The sequence below is a fragment of the Elephantulus edwardii genome, unplaced genomic scaffold (genome assembly GCF_000299155.1).
Source record: "Elephantulus edwardii isolate Elephantulus edwardi_28Jun2011 unplaced genomic scaffold, EleEdw1.0 scaffold00129, whole genome shotgun sequence".
NCBI lineage: Eukaryota > Metazoa > Chordata > Mammalia > Macroscelidea > Macroscelididae > Elephantulus > Elephantulus edwardii.
This window is the reverse complement of record NW_006399879.1, coordinates 9,064,759-9,078,287: the sequence shown is the minus strand read 5'-3', so window position 1 is coordinate 9,078,287 and position 13,529 is coordinate 9,064,759.

Genomic DNA, 13,529 nt, shown 5'->3' with positions numbered 1-13,529 from the left:
GGCGAAATGGGGCTGGTACACTGAGCGGTGGTGGAGGCTAGGGGTAAAAACTAAGGCTTGGGCAGTGTCTACCCAGAGCCCCAGTCCCCACCGACCCCAGATGGCTGGCCCTGAGTCCTCATGTCCTGGCATGAGCACAGAGGGGACAATAGGCTGGGCTGGTCCTGGAAGTGAGTCTAGTACTGATGCAAGCATGTGGCCACTGGCCTTCTGGCCCACCCACGGCACCTGGCACCTCCATATGCCCAATTGCCCAATTGGAGTTCCCTATTTTTAGGAAAAGGGAAGAGCTTGGAGCAGTTGTTGACAGGGAAGTTACTCATGACTAAGCAGAGGCCTGGGCATCATAACACAAGGTCCTCATCCTGTGCTGGGCCAGCTGGGCTTACCATGCTGGCTGCAGCTGCTCTCCTGAATCAGCCTCTGCCCTCGACCCTTGCAGCATCCAGGTCAGACAGCTGTAGCAGAGCCAGCCCAGAGCCCATGTAGACACAGCCTCAAAAGACACACTAGTTCAGAAAACTTTTCTGAGACACAGTCTTGTCCTCACTTGGCTCAACTCTATGCGTACACACTTGTGCAAATAGATGCACATACATACTGGTACACACTAGTGAACTGTGTAAACAGGCATCCACTTATGCACATATGCACATGCAGCAGTGCACACCTGTGTGTCACATACACTAATCTATGCACACAGGCGCACACAGCACACTCACATGTGCATGCAGATGTGCACACCAAGTGGATACATGCACTCACACATACACTAATCTATGCACACAGACACAGACACAGCACATCAACATGTTCATGTAGAAAAAATACACGTGCATGTAAATGTGCATACACTACGTGGGTGCACACACCCATAGGTCCATTAGTCTATGCACATAGGTGTGCACAGCACACCCACATGTGCATGCATGGTGCACACACCATGTAGGCACACTCACATTCATGTCCGTGAACTTCCAGTCACACTTATGCACAGCTATGCTCACTCTGGCACATCTGTGTTTACACACACACACACACACACACACACATGCACGCACTTATGCACATTTGCACACATCTGCACAAAGTCATTTCTGTTAGGGGTAATGAGCAAGTCAGACAGACCTGGGTTAGGGTCTAGTTTTATCCACTGCATTTGTTCACAGCACTGTTCACCAGGGAACTAGCTCCTGGACAACCCTCAGACAGATGAGTACGCACCACTGTGACCTGAGGTGCTTCTGTCATGGCTTGAGAGACAGATGCAGACTTGGTGCCTCACCTCTGCTCCTGGTCTGGTAGCTGAGCTTCCACAGTCTCCAGCTAGGGCTGGAGGCAGGGAAGGATATGAAGGCAGGAGCTTCAAGGGACAGTGTGGGAAGGAACTCCCATGCCCAATAGTGACAGAAAACACACAGAATAATGGGTGACAGGGGACACAGGAGCAGAATGCTCAGGTACTGCCACAACCCTGTCCCCTGATGGGAACAAGAGCTGCAGTCACCCCAAGGCGGAGGGACCAGCAGAGCTTAGGACCAGGCGAGGCACCCCCTCAGGCACCTTGGCTCCCTGCCCTCACTCTACAGTCACACTGGTTCCTTCTCTGCTCTGCCTGGTTCCCTCCCTGCCACCTTGGAGACTCCTGGGCCTCTCTTCCTTCCTCCATGTCTCTGCTGTGGCTGCATCTTCTGCCCCACAAAGACAGCTTTGCTCTTCCATCCAGACAAAGTGTGCAGCTGCACTAAGAGGGAGAATTGGTTGTTTCCTCCTGCAATCTGAGACGGGAGTCTGTGACCAGTGGACACAACCTGTATTTGCCCAACCCCTAAGAGCCTTTTCTGCTCTTGGGCCTTGACTAAAGTGACAAGTCCTGTCCTCCCCAGCTTGGGTCTCACAGTAGTAGTTGCTGGCCACACTCCACAGCCCACAGTCCCCAGTGATGTCTACACCCTACAGCCCACAGCCCCTACTAGTGTCCACACCCCACATCCCACAGTCCCAGAATGGAGTCTACACCCCCTTAGAAATATATTTCTCTGATAGTACTGTCCTGAGAAGCTTCTTGCTTTTCACGCCATCCATGTCCTCTATCCTGGGTGGTGCCTGTCTGACCTGGTTGAGGCCACAGTAGTTTCGCAGCCTCTTCACAAACACACTGGCATTTTTCTCCTGGACTCCTGTATCTCTGATGGCCTCTCATTTTTTATGTCCCTGGGCCTCTCACCTGGCTTCCTCCTGCCTTTCAAAGGCTTTGTGGAGGTTGTCCTCTGCACACTGCATCTTTTCTTCCCCACTGCCCTGGACCACTTTATCTAGACAGAAGCTTCCAGAACCTCTGGATGAACCAGCTACCAACATAACTCCCTTGGGTGTCTGCCCAGCGGTGCTTTTTTGCACCTTCAGTCTCCTTCCAGGCCCCTCCAAAGGTAAGCATGGTGGGTGCTCACACAGATAGGCAAGGACAAATAAAGGGAGTTTCAGGCAGCAGTGAGCTCTGGTCGCCTAGTGGAATCTGCGCTGTAATCCTGAAGGCATGAAAAGTTCTATTCCACTAGCTGCTCTGTGGGAGAAGGATGGGCAGTCTCCTCCGTGCAATTACTGCCTCTGAAAACCCGGTGGAGGTCAGCTATGGGTCTGTTCTGAATGGATGGTACACAACAGGCTGCAGCACAGGTGTTACTCACCTAGATATACTCAAGTATGCAGATACAAAGAATAAAGGACGGGCTCAGAGTGTCTTGATATGAGTCTAATGAGGGAGAGGGGTCCTAGGAACCTGAGAAGAGAAGAATCAGAGGGAGGACACAGTGGGGCTCAGGGAGGACATAGAATTGAGGACAATGCAGGGAGGACACAGGCAGGAAGATGCAGGGAGGACTAGGTGGGTAGGACTGGAAGGGGGAAACATCAGGGAGGACAGGGAGGAGGACACAGCAAGCAAGTCAGGGGGAGGACAGAGAGGAGGATACAGGGAGGAGAGCAAGGACAGGGAGGAGGCGTGTTAACCCAGATACGGTGGAGAGTGTTCTAAATGCCCCTCAAGTCTAAGTGGGCTATGATCTCAGCCACCTTGATAAGAATCTGAGAGATGCCCTGGCTGGACAGAGTAGATACTGGGTGGAACCGTTGGTCAGTGAAGCAATACGTATTAAAAGTCATGTGGGGTCTTCATACACTCACAGAACAATGGAACTGTGAAGGGCTGGCAATCCTCTTTGTTGGCAAAGACATAGACCGGCTGGATCGATACCACCTCAGGAAAGTGGGGACTGGCAAGATCAGGAGGATGCTGCCCAGAAGACTTCTACCAAGCCAAAAGGGCATCTACTCTCTGGCCCAAGAGCTCCACACCTGGTCCTTCAGGTACACTCAGAGCTAGGGCTATAAAGTGACTGACTGGGTGCTCACCACAGAGATGACTGGAGGACAAGCACTTGCATGTATCCTGAGAGTGAGAGTGCTTGATGATACCCAACGAGTTGGGACACAGAGGCAGTGTGTGTCCACGTTCCCACCAACAGACAGAGGCTCTGGGGATGGAGACCAGTGGTGGGTGCCTCTCGCCAGCAGGTGAGGGGCTGGGGAACCCAGTGGACTTGCTGGGGGGTGACAACTGCCCTCACCCTGGGGTATGTGGATGATATTGTGACACAGGAGTTTGTGTTTTTCACGACATCAAACTTACTCTTTATGCGTTCTTGTATTGAATAATATTGCAATAAAAATAGTGAAATTATGTACTGTAAAAAAGAAGGCCATCAATTAATGAATGGATAGAGACACTGTGGTATATTCACACAATGGAATAATATGCTGCATTGAAAAACAAGGAGCTCATGAAATATTATTCAAAATGGGAGACCCTGGAGGACATTATGCTGAGTGAAGTATCTCAGTCACAAAAAGACAAATACTACATAGTGCCACAGTTGTAAAACAGGACTGACATCGGGGTTGCGGGGAGACTGAGAAAGATGGGATAAATAATGTATACTGCACTGAAGCAAATGATGGAGAGAACTGTTTAAAAGGGATAAGTGATTAGGTAGTTTTGTCATAATGGGAGTCCAGAGCGACGGGTGCATAGTGGAGTGGAACTGGGGGCAGGGATTGTAAAACAATGAAAGAATTTTTCTTTTACTTTTCAAAGAGAGGAGTGTACTGGGGGTAGGGAGGGCAGGGAGAAAGGTGCAAAAATTAATGAATGGAAAGCCAAAGTGTCTGTAAATTTTCATTAAAATAAATAATAATAAAAATTTTTTAAAAGCAGGTAGGAAAGAGGAGACAGAAATTATAGATGGTTCATTCTAGGATGTCATAAGGGAGGCAGGGAACTAGTAGTACTGCAAGTACTGGGCGCCAGGGATCTTTTGCAGTGAGAACTTTGTCCGTGTGCCAGCAGAAGGGATGAATGAAGAAGGCCTGTAAACCAAGGACAATGTGAAGGGTAAGCAGGGCATGCACACAGAAACACAAGCATTCTCCTAAAGAGGCTGTGCTCTGGGTGGACACAAGGAAGTGTTGTCCAGTGGACAGGGAGATATGTGAAGAGTGGTTCTCCAGGTAAACACGGAGGGACATGAGGAGGTGATTCTCCAGAGAGACGGGGAGAGACCTGAGGAGGTGATTATCCAGATGGTCAAGGAGGGGCATTAGGAGGTGGTTCTCCAAGTGGAGGTAAGGAACACAAGAAGGTGAATGTTGTGTGGCTTCTGGAGATCGGAAAGGGTAGCTGTTGAGCAGCTGTGCAGGGTCTTTGGGTAGTGGTGGGCCCATGGCCTAAAATTGGCACAAGATCATAAGCAGGTGTACAGACCCCTCGCCAAGTTTTGGTTCTTGGTGTTGGAGAGCAGAACAAGCAGGAAAGTTGCTTGTCCAGAGCTATAGGGACCCAGCAAAGGCTGAAGGCAGGCACGAGAATCAATCTCACCTCACTAGTAAGCAGCAGACCAGAGCCAAGACCCATGTGTGTGGGGTGGGAGGCAGCTTGGGCTGTATACATGGGTGGAGTCTAATCCGACAGGAGCCATTGAGCTGCTTGTGGACTGAGCTGAATATGTCAGGACATGCTCTCCAGTGAGAGCCACGTGAGATGACAAGGTGATCAGATGAGAGACAAGGTGATGATTGAGGGGAGGAAGGAAAGGAATGAAGCAGACAGCTCTGGTCTCTCACTGGATGTCAGAGTGGGTGATGATGGGCAGGAGATGTGAGAAGAAGAGGCATTCTAACCTGCACTTGATGAGCTCAGGTGTCTGGCCTCTTAGCCATTTACTGCATTCACCTGGAATTTGGGAGGAAATTGAACTGAGAACAACAGCAAAGAGCATGGAGCCATGTGGCTGTTACAGAGTGAGAAGAAAAGACAATTAAAGTAAGAAGAAATGGAGGCACGCTAATACAATTTTCACAGGAAATTGAGCACCTGCAGAACATTCTAGAATACCTGTTTGAGAGGGATGTGAAAGGACAGAGAACGCTGATGTCACGATTGTGAAGCCAACAGCAGTGCATGGTGCTGGCTCCCGGGAGGCACATGGCAGCCAGCAGCAGAATGGAAAAACGAGATGATAAATTGCTCTCCCAAGAGCTTCTGAGGGAGCTCCTGTGGTAATAACTCAGCTGCTAACAGAAAGGTCAATAGCTTGAATCATCAGCTGCTTTGTTGGGCAAAGATGTAAGTCTACTTCTGTAAAGACACAGCCTTGAAAACCCTTTGGGACAGTTCTACTCTGTTCTTCAGGGTCACTGTGAGTTGAAATTGACTGCATAGGAATGTGTTTGATTTTGCTTTTTGTTCAAACTTTTTGGGAAACACTCCCTACCTCCTTTTGATATAAAAAGACATGAAAGGAAACTATAAGCCACAAAGGAAATATTCCATCTCAGCGTCCAAAAGTGGTTGTTCCTTTGTCTCCCTGCTGCCAGGATTGACAGCTTCTGGACAATGTGCCTCTTGGATGTCTTAGGGGTGTAAATCAGGCACACAGGTACCAGTAGCCTCAACAGGTCTCATCTGCAATGGAGTCCCTTCTCTTTCATTCAGGGGTGCCAGAGGTCCACTACTCCATCCCCCAGAGAGGACAGAATTCTACTTATCCTCTCTATCATGATACATGGGGCATAGGGTCCCACACTCAGGACAGGAATGACATGGGGGAGAAAACACTTCCCAGGTGTGCACCTATTGCTGCCAACGTACTTTCACCTGGAAAACTCCCAGTTGATGTTTTCATAGTCCAAACATAAATCCTTTACTACCTACCTGCTCTTGACATTTCTGTCTACAACTCTTCCAGAAAAGCCCATAACTAACCGTGAGCTGAGGCAGAAGAATTTAATGAAAAAAATATGATCAAAAGTCAATGGTGATGAAAGAGGAAGTTTAATCTGCTTTGAAAGAACTTGCTTGGCAAAACCCAAGGCCCCAGCAATTAACAGCATACTATTTCACTTATTTCCAACAAACAGATGCTGCTCTGGATGTGCTCACCGGGTTGTGCCATGAAATTTGGGGGACAACTGCCTGGCCAACTGACTGGAAGAGATCCATATTTATGCCTATTCCAATAAAGGGTGATTAACAGATTGTGGAAATTATTGAACAACATCATTAATATCACATACAAGGAAGATTTGGCTGAAGATTATCTGAGAACGGTGGAACAGTACATCAACAGAGAACGGCCAGATGTGCAGGCTTGGTTTAGAAGAGGCTGTGGTACTAGGGACATTATAGCTGATGTTAGATGGATCTTAGCTGAAAGTAGAGAGTACCAGAGAAATGCCTATTTCTGTTTCATTGATTGTGCAAAGGCATTTGACAGTGTGGATCACAAGTTATGGCTACCCTTGAAAGAAACTGGAATCCCAGAACACTTGATTGTGCTTATGCAAAACCTATACTTGGACAAGGAGGCAGTCATCAGAACAGAGCAAGGAAACACTGCATGGCTCAAAAGCAGAAGGGTGTATGCCAGAGATGCATCCAATCTCCATACCTTTTCAATCTATATGAGAACAGGTCATGCAGAAGGATGGACTTAATGAGGAGGAATGTGGCATCAGGATTTGAGAAAGATTCATCAACAACCTATTCTGTGCAGATGACACAACCTTGCTTGCTAAAACTGAGGAGGTTCTGAAGCATTTGTTGCAGAAGGTTAAGGATTTCAGTCTGTGGGAAGCCAAATTTCATGCCAAATATTATATGATAAACCATATGCTAAATTAGAAATTGAAGGAATCACAAAATATAAGTTGGAATTTCTCTTGTGACAGATCACTGGAAATTAGCTGCTTCCTGCAGACAAGAGGCAGCTAGGGTCCCCCTGCAGAGGGAGAGTTAATAAGTGTGAAATACTTCCTTCCTGAGCTAAGCATTAGGTTGACACTAGAGAAAAACTCGGCTTCATTTACAAGAGAATTCTCTTTATGAATCACTTCCCCTGATTCTTAAGAAATACACAGAGAGGTGTGGCTTGTGATGCTTTAGTTGATTCGAACTGCAGGCCCCCTGTTTTTTACTCTCTCTGTTTTATATAATTTTTGGTGTCCTGTCTCATTTTTTCACTTTACCCTCAGTCTGCAACATCAGTCTTCAATATGAATTGAAGCTCAACATCAAGAAGACAAAGATTCTTAGCCCCGGGCCAGCTGATCATGATAGATGGTGATGAGATTGAGGCTGTTAACAGCTTCAGCTCCACAATGAACACTCTTGTTACCAGTAGGCAAGAAATCAAAAGATGAATTGCATTGGGAAAATCTGCTGTCAGTAACATCTCCAGAGTACTGAAGTGCAAATATATCAATTTAGGGACTAAGGTGCATCTGATCTAAGCCATGGTCTTCACAATTACTTCCTATGTATCAGAGAGCTGGACAATGACTAAGGATAATAGAAGAAGAGTTGATGCTTTTGAGTTGTGGTGCTGAAGAAGAGTATTGAACTGTTGGACTCATGGATTGTTAAGTGAACAAACAGATCTGTCCTGGGGAGGGTGAAACCAGGGTGATCCTTGGAAGCAAGGATTTTGAAGCTCCATCTCACATACTTTGGGTATGTGGCCAGAAGGGATCAGTCCTTGGAGAAGGACATCATACTTGGAAGGGTAAAGGGATGAGTTGGATTGACTCAGTGACTGGGGTAATGGGGGTGGGTGTATCGGAGATGATGAAATTGGCTCAGGATAGAGCAGGGTTCAGAGCTATTGTACATAGGGTCACTATGAGTTTTAAGAGGCTTGACAGCACATAACAACAATAACAACACATCTTTGGACCTTAGCCAAGTTGTCCTGACCAAGCCTGTGGTGATTAGCAGAAGATAGTCAAATCAGGGAGCTGTTGGGACATCCCAAACCATCCAACAATGAGTTACAATAAAGCTCAGAGTTGGCAGCAAGAAGATTCAGACTTTAGACAAACGTTCTAGTTTTTTTACCTTATAGATTATCATTATATATTATCATTGAATTCAGTCTCCAAATCTGAAAAATATAAACACTAACCCCACAGATTTGCTGCACAAGACAGGATCTGAGACAGCCTTATTTTAAATTTTTTTAATTATTAATTTTAATGAACATTTACAGAGACTTTGGATTTCCATTCATTGACTGTTGCACTTTTCTCCCTGCCCCCTCTCCAGTTCACTCTTCTCTTTGAAAAGTAAAAGAAAAATTCTTTCATTGTTTTACAATCCCTCCCCCAAGGTCCACTCCACTATGCAGCCTTCGCTCTGGACTCCTGTCATGACAATAACACCTAATCATATATCCCTTTTAAACAGTTTTCTCTCTCATCTGTTTCAATGAAGTATACATTATTTATCCCTATAATCTTCTTAATCAGGTAATGCCCATTCTCCCAGAAGTCCATCGGATTTCTTAACATTAGGCTTTCAGTATCAAATCTGCCCTAGGGCCAAATAAGCACCACCATGTCAGATCTAGAAGAGACCTATCCAGACCTTGGAAATGAAAACATTGTGTCAGCAGTGTAAAGAGACACACTAAGTCACAAAATTTCACAGAAGCTCAGTGGCAAGGGTCTTCCCTCAGTATTGCCTCAAGCAATAATCTTCCCCTGAAGTTGGTACATGGGATTTGGATTTACATCTTCCTAAACAAGAGGCAGACAACAGCATGAGAGACCAGTAGCAGTGTGTGATGCAAGACATCACAGAAGAGACTTGTGGACTAAGCTATCATACTAAGAGGTGGCTGGGGAAGGAAGGAAACTGGGAGTGCAAGGAATGGCGATGTAGCAGGGAAGGGGAAGAGACAAGACACATCTCCTTGGGTCGGGGCGGGTGGACAGTGAATGTATTGGTTATTTCTGTATGCGAAATGTCTTTCATCTGCTTGGCAATATGCTTGTTTGTGAGATACTGATCTAAAACTAAGCATCCAAATTAAGACAGACTAGGAAAAAGGATTGACCATTTACTTCTGAAATATAATAGACCTTCAAAAGCTCCATGTACAGCAGAGCACACTTAGAGTAGACTAAAAGAAATGGCAACTGAGGCTAAGCCCTCCAACTTGGAAGCACAAAAGAGGAAGAACAATTGTTAGAAGAAACTAATGATTGGAACATGGAATGTGAGAAGAATGAATGTGGGAGAGCTGGACATTGTTAAGAAGGAAATGGAATGCATAAATATTGACATATTAGGAATTAGCAAAATAAGATGGATTGGCGTTGGAACATTTTGAATCAGACAATCATATGATTTACTATGCTGGAGATAAAAAGGTGAGAAAAAACGGGGTCACTTTCATAGTTAAAAAGACCATTTCTAGATCTATCTTGAAATATAGCGTTGTGAGTGACAGAATAAAATCCATATGCATACAAGGAAGACCTGTTAATACCACATCACTCAGATTTATGCACCAACAACCAGAGCCAGAAAGGAGGAAAAAGATGATTTCTACCAACTGTTGCAGTCAGAAATAAATCAAAATGTAATCAAGATGTGTTAATAATAATGGGTGACTGGAATGCAAAAGTTGGGAACCAGGAAGAAAGAGCAGTAGTCGGAAAATATGAACTTAGTGACAGAAATGAACCTGGGGATAGAATGATAGAATTAATTCTGTACAATCAATTATTTATTCACAGCAAATACCTTTCATAAGAAACATAAATGCAAGCTATACAAATGGATTTCACCTGATGGCATGCACAGATAGATTACATATGTAGAAGGGATTGTTGGAAAAGTTCAGTATCATCAGTGAAAACTAGGCCAGGTGCTGATTGTGGAGCACACCAGCAACTACTCATATGCAGGTTCAAACAGGAATCAAAATTTTATCTTGAGTCTATCCCCCCTGAATTTAAAAACAAACTCAGGAACAGGTTTTGAGGCCTAGAACACAAATAAACGAAGACCAGATGGGCTGTGGGAAGGTATCAAGAATATCATTCATAAAAAAAGAATATAATTCATGAAGAATGCAAAAAGTCATCACAAAGAAGGAAGAAGAAAAACATCAACATGGATATCTGAAGAGACTCTTGCACACCAATGTTCATAGCAGCATTATTCACCATCGCAAGAACTTGGAAACAGCCCAGATTCCAACCACAATTGAATGAATTGAGAAATTATGGTACATTCATACAATGGAATACTACACAGCACACAGGAGAGATGATTTTGTAAATCATTACCTAAATTGGGAGGAACTGGAGAGCTTTATACTGAGTGGACTAACTCAGTCCCACAAGGACAAATATTGTATAAAACCATTATTGTAAAAGTGAGTATGAAGATCCAAGGAGGGGGAATAGAAGTAGAGGATGTGTGGAGGACGTGGAGGATTAATCATGGGGTTGTACAATTTGATGGGAGGGTGAGGGAAATTGGAAGAATCTGCTCTGAAAAACAATGTATTCTAACTTTGTAAACAAACTAGTATGATATAAAAAAAAAGAGAAGAGACTCTGAATATCACACTACAGTGCCAAGAAGCCAAAGCAAAGGGAAGAAATCAAGAAGTTAAGGAGCTGAATAGATTTCAGAGAGAGCTTAGGAAGACAAGGCAAAGTATTATAATGAAATGTACAAGGAGCTGGAGTCAGAAAATCAAAAGGGCCAAACTAGCTCAGTATTTCTTAAGCTGAAGGAACTAAAGAACAAATTCTTATAAAAGATATTTGCTTTGCACACCCATACTTATCTCAATCACAAAAGGATAAATATTGTATAGGGCCACTGTTGTAAAAAAGGGACTGACATCAGGGTTGAGAGAAGACAGAAAAGGAGGGGAGGAATGATGTATATTGCATTCAAGCAGATGAGGGAGAGATCTGTTTAAAAAGGGACATATGAATGGGTATTCTTGTCATTACAGATGTCCAGAGTGAAGGCTGCATAGTGGAGTGAACTTTCATAACAATGAAAGTTTTCCTTTTTCTTTTCAAGGAAAAGAGTGATTGGAGGGAGGGGGTGGGCAGGGAAAAAAGTGCAACAATAAATGACTGGAAGTCCTAAGTCTCTGTAAACTGTCATTAAAATTAATAAATAAATTTTTTAAAAAGCCCAAAACTTTGCCTCACATACTTCAGGCATGTTGCCAGGAGGGGCTATTCCTTTAAGAGGGATCACGAAGGAAAGGAAGACTCTCCATCAGGTGGATTTTAGTGTGCAAGGAAGTGTGAGGATGGCACAGGATAGGACAGGGTTCAGATCTGTTGTTCATAGGGTTGCTATGGGTCCAAAAATTACTGGAACAACACATCATCAGAGAACTGCCAGATATGTAGGCTGGGTTTAGAGGAGCCCATGCGTGGTACTAAGGATATTCTAGCTAACGTTAGATGGGTCTTGGCTGAAAGAAGAGAAACCAGAGAAATGTATGTGTTTCATTGACTATGCAAAGGCATTTGACTGTGTGGATCACAACAAACTGTGGCTAACTCTGAGAAGAATGGGAATCCCAGAACACTGGATTGTGCTTATGTGAAACCTATACTTGGACCAGGAAGCAGTCGTCAGAACAGAGCAAGGAAACACTGCATGGTTCAAAATTGAAAAGAGCATAAGCCAGAAATGTATCCTATCTCTTTTTCAATCTATATGTGGGACAGATCATCTGGGAGACTTGGCTCTATGAGGAGAAATGTGGCATCAGGATTGGAGAAAGATTTATAAACAACCTGCATTATGCAGATGACACAACCTTGCTTGGCAAAACTGAGGGTGGCCTGAGGCATTTGCTGCAGAAAGTCAAGGACTGCAACCTTCAATATGGATTGAAGCTCAATATAAAAAAGACAAAGATTTTCAGCACTTGTCCAATAGGCAGCATCATGATACAGTGAAGAGATTGAGATTGTTAACAGCTTCAGTTTGCTTGACTCCACAATCAACACTTTAGGTACCAGCAGCCAGGAAATTAAAAGACGAATTGCACTGGGAACATCTGCTGTCAGGGACCTCTCCAGAGTATTGAAGAGCAACAATGGCAGTCTGGAGACTAAGGTGATCCAGGCTATGGCCTTTGCAATTATGTACTATGCACCAGAAAGCTGAACATTGACTAGGGATGATAGAAAGAGAATTGATGCCTTTGAGCTGTGGTGCTGGAGAAGAGTACTGAATATACCATGGAGAAAAAACAGGTTCATCCGGGAGAGGGTGAAACCAGGCTGCTCTTTTGAGGGAAGGATTCTTTCTGACGTACTTTGTGCATGTTGCAGGAAAGGACCAGACCTTGGAGAGGGACATTATGCTAGGCAGAGTGGAGGGACAGATCCAGAGAGGAAGACCCTTGATGAGATGGACTGACTCAGTGACTGGGATGATGGGGATAGGTATGTCAGACATTGAGGTTGTCTCAGGATAGAGAAGGGTTCAGAGCTGTTGTACATAGGGTTGTTATGAGTTAGTTGCAAGTGATTCGGTGGCACATAACAACAGCAACAACATGGGTCATAATCAACTCAATGACCCCTAACAGTAACAACAACATAGAGTATCTGGCATATCCAAGAGCATAACCTTTGCATTTTCAATTTCTTCCTATGTACCTGAAAATTGTCCAAGGATTGATAATGACAAAATAATCAATGCTTTTGAATTGTGTGTTGGTAGAGTTTTGCATTTACCATGGACTGCTGAAAGAACAAACACATCTGTTTTGAAGGAAGTGCAACTGAAGTGCTTGTTTAGGTAAGGATGATGAAACTTTGTCTCACTTTTGACATATTTTTAGGAGGAATCAGTCCTTAGAGAGAGACATCATGCTGGAAAAAGTAGAGGATAGGCGAAAGAGAGTAAGACCCTCATCAAGATGACTGATACAGTTGACTATCACAGAGGGCTTGAACACGACAGAGACCTTGAGGATGGTGTAGGATACGGGAAAGTTCAGACCTGTTGTTCATAAGATCACTGTGAGTTGTAGTTGGCTGATGGCACCTGGCAGCATCACAAATACTATTAGTCTGCACCACAATCACCACCATTACCTTGCCACCATCACCGTTACTAACACTGCTACCACCAC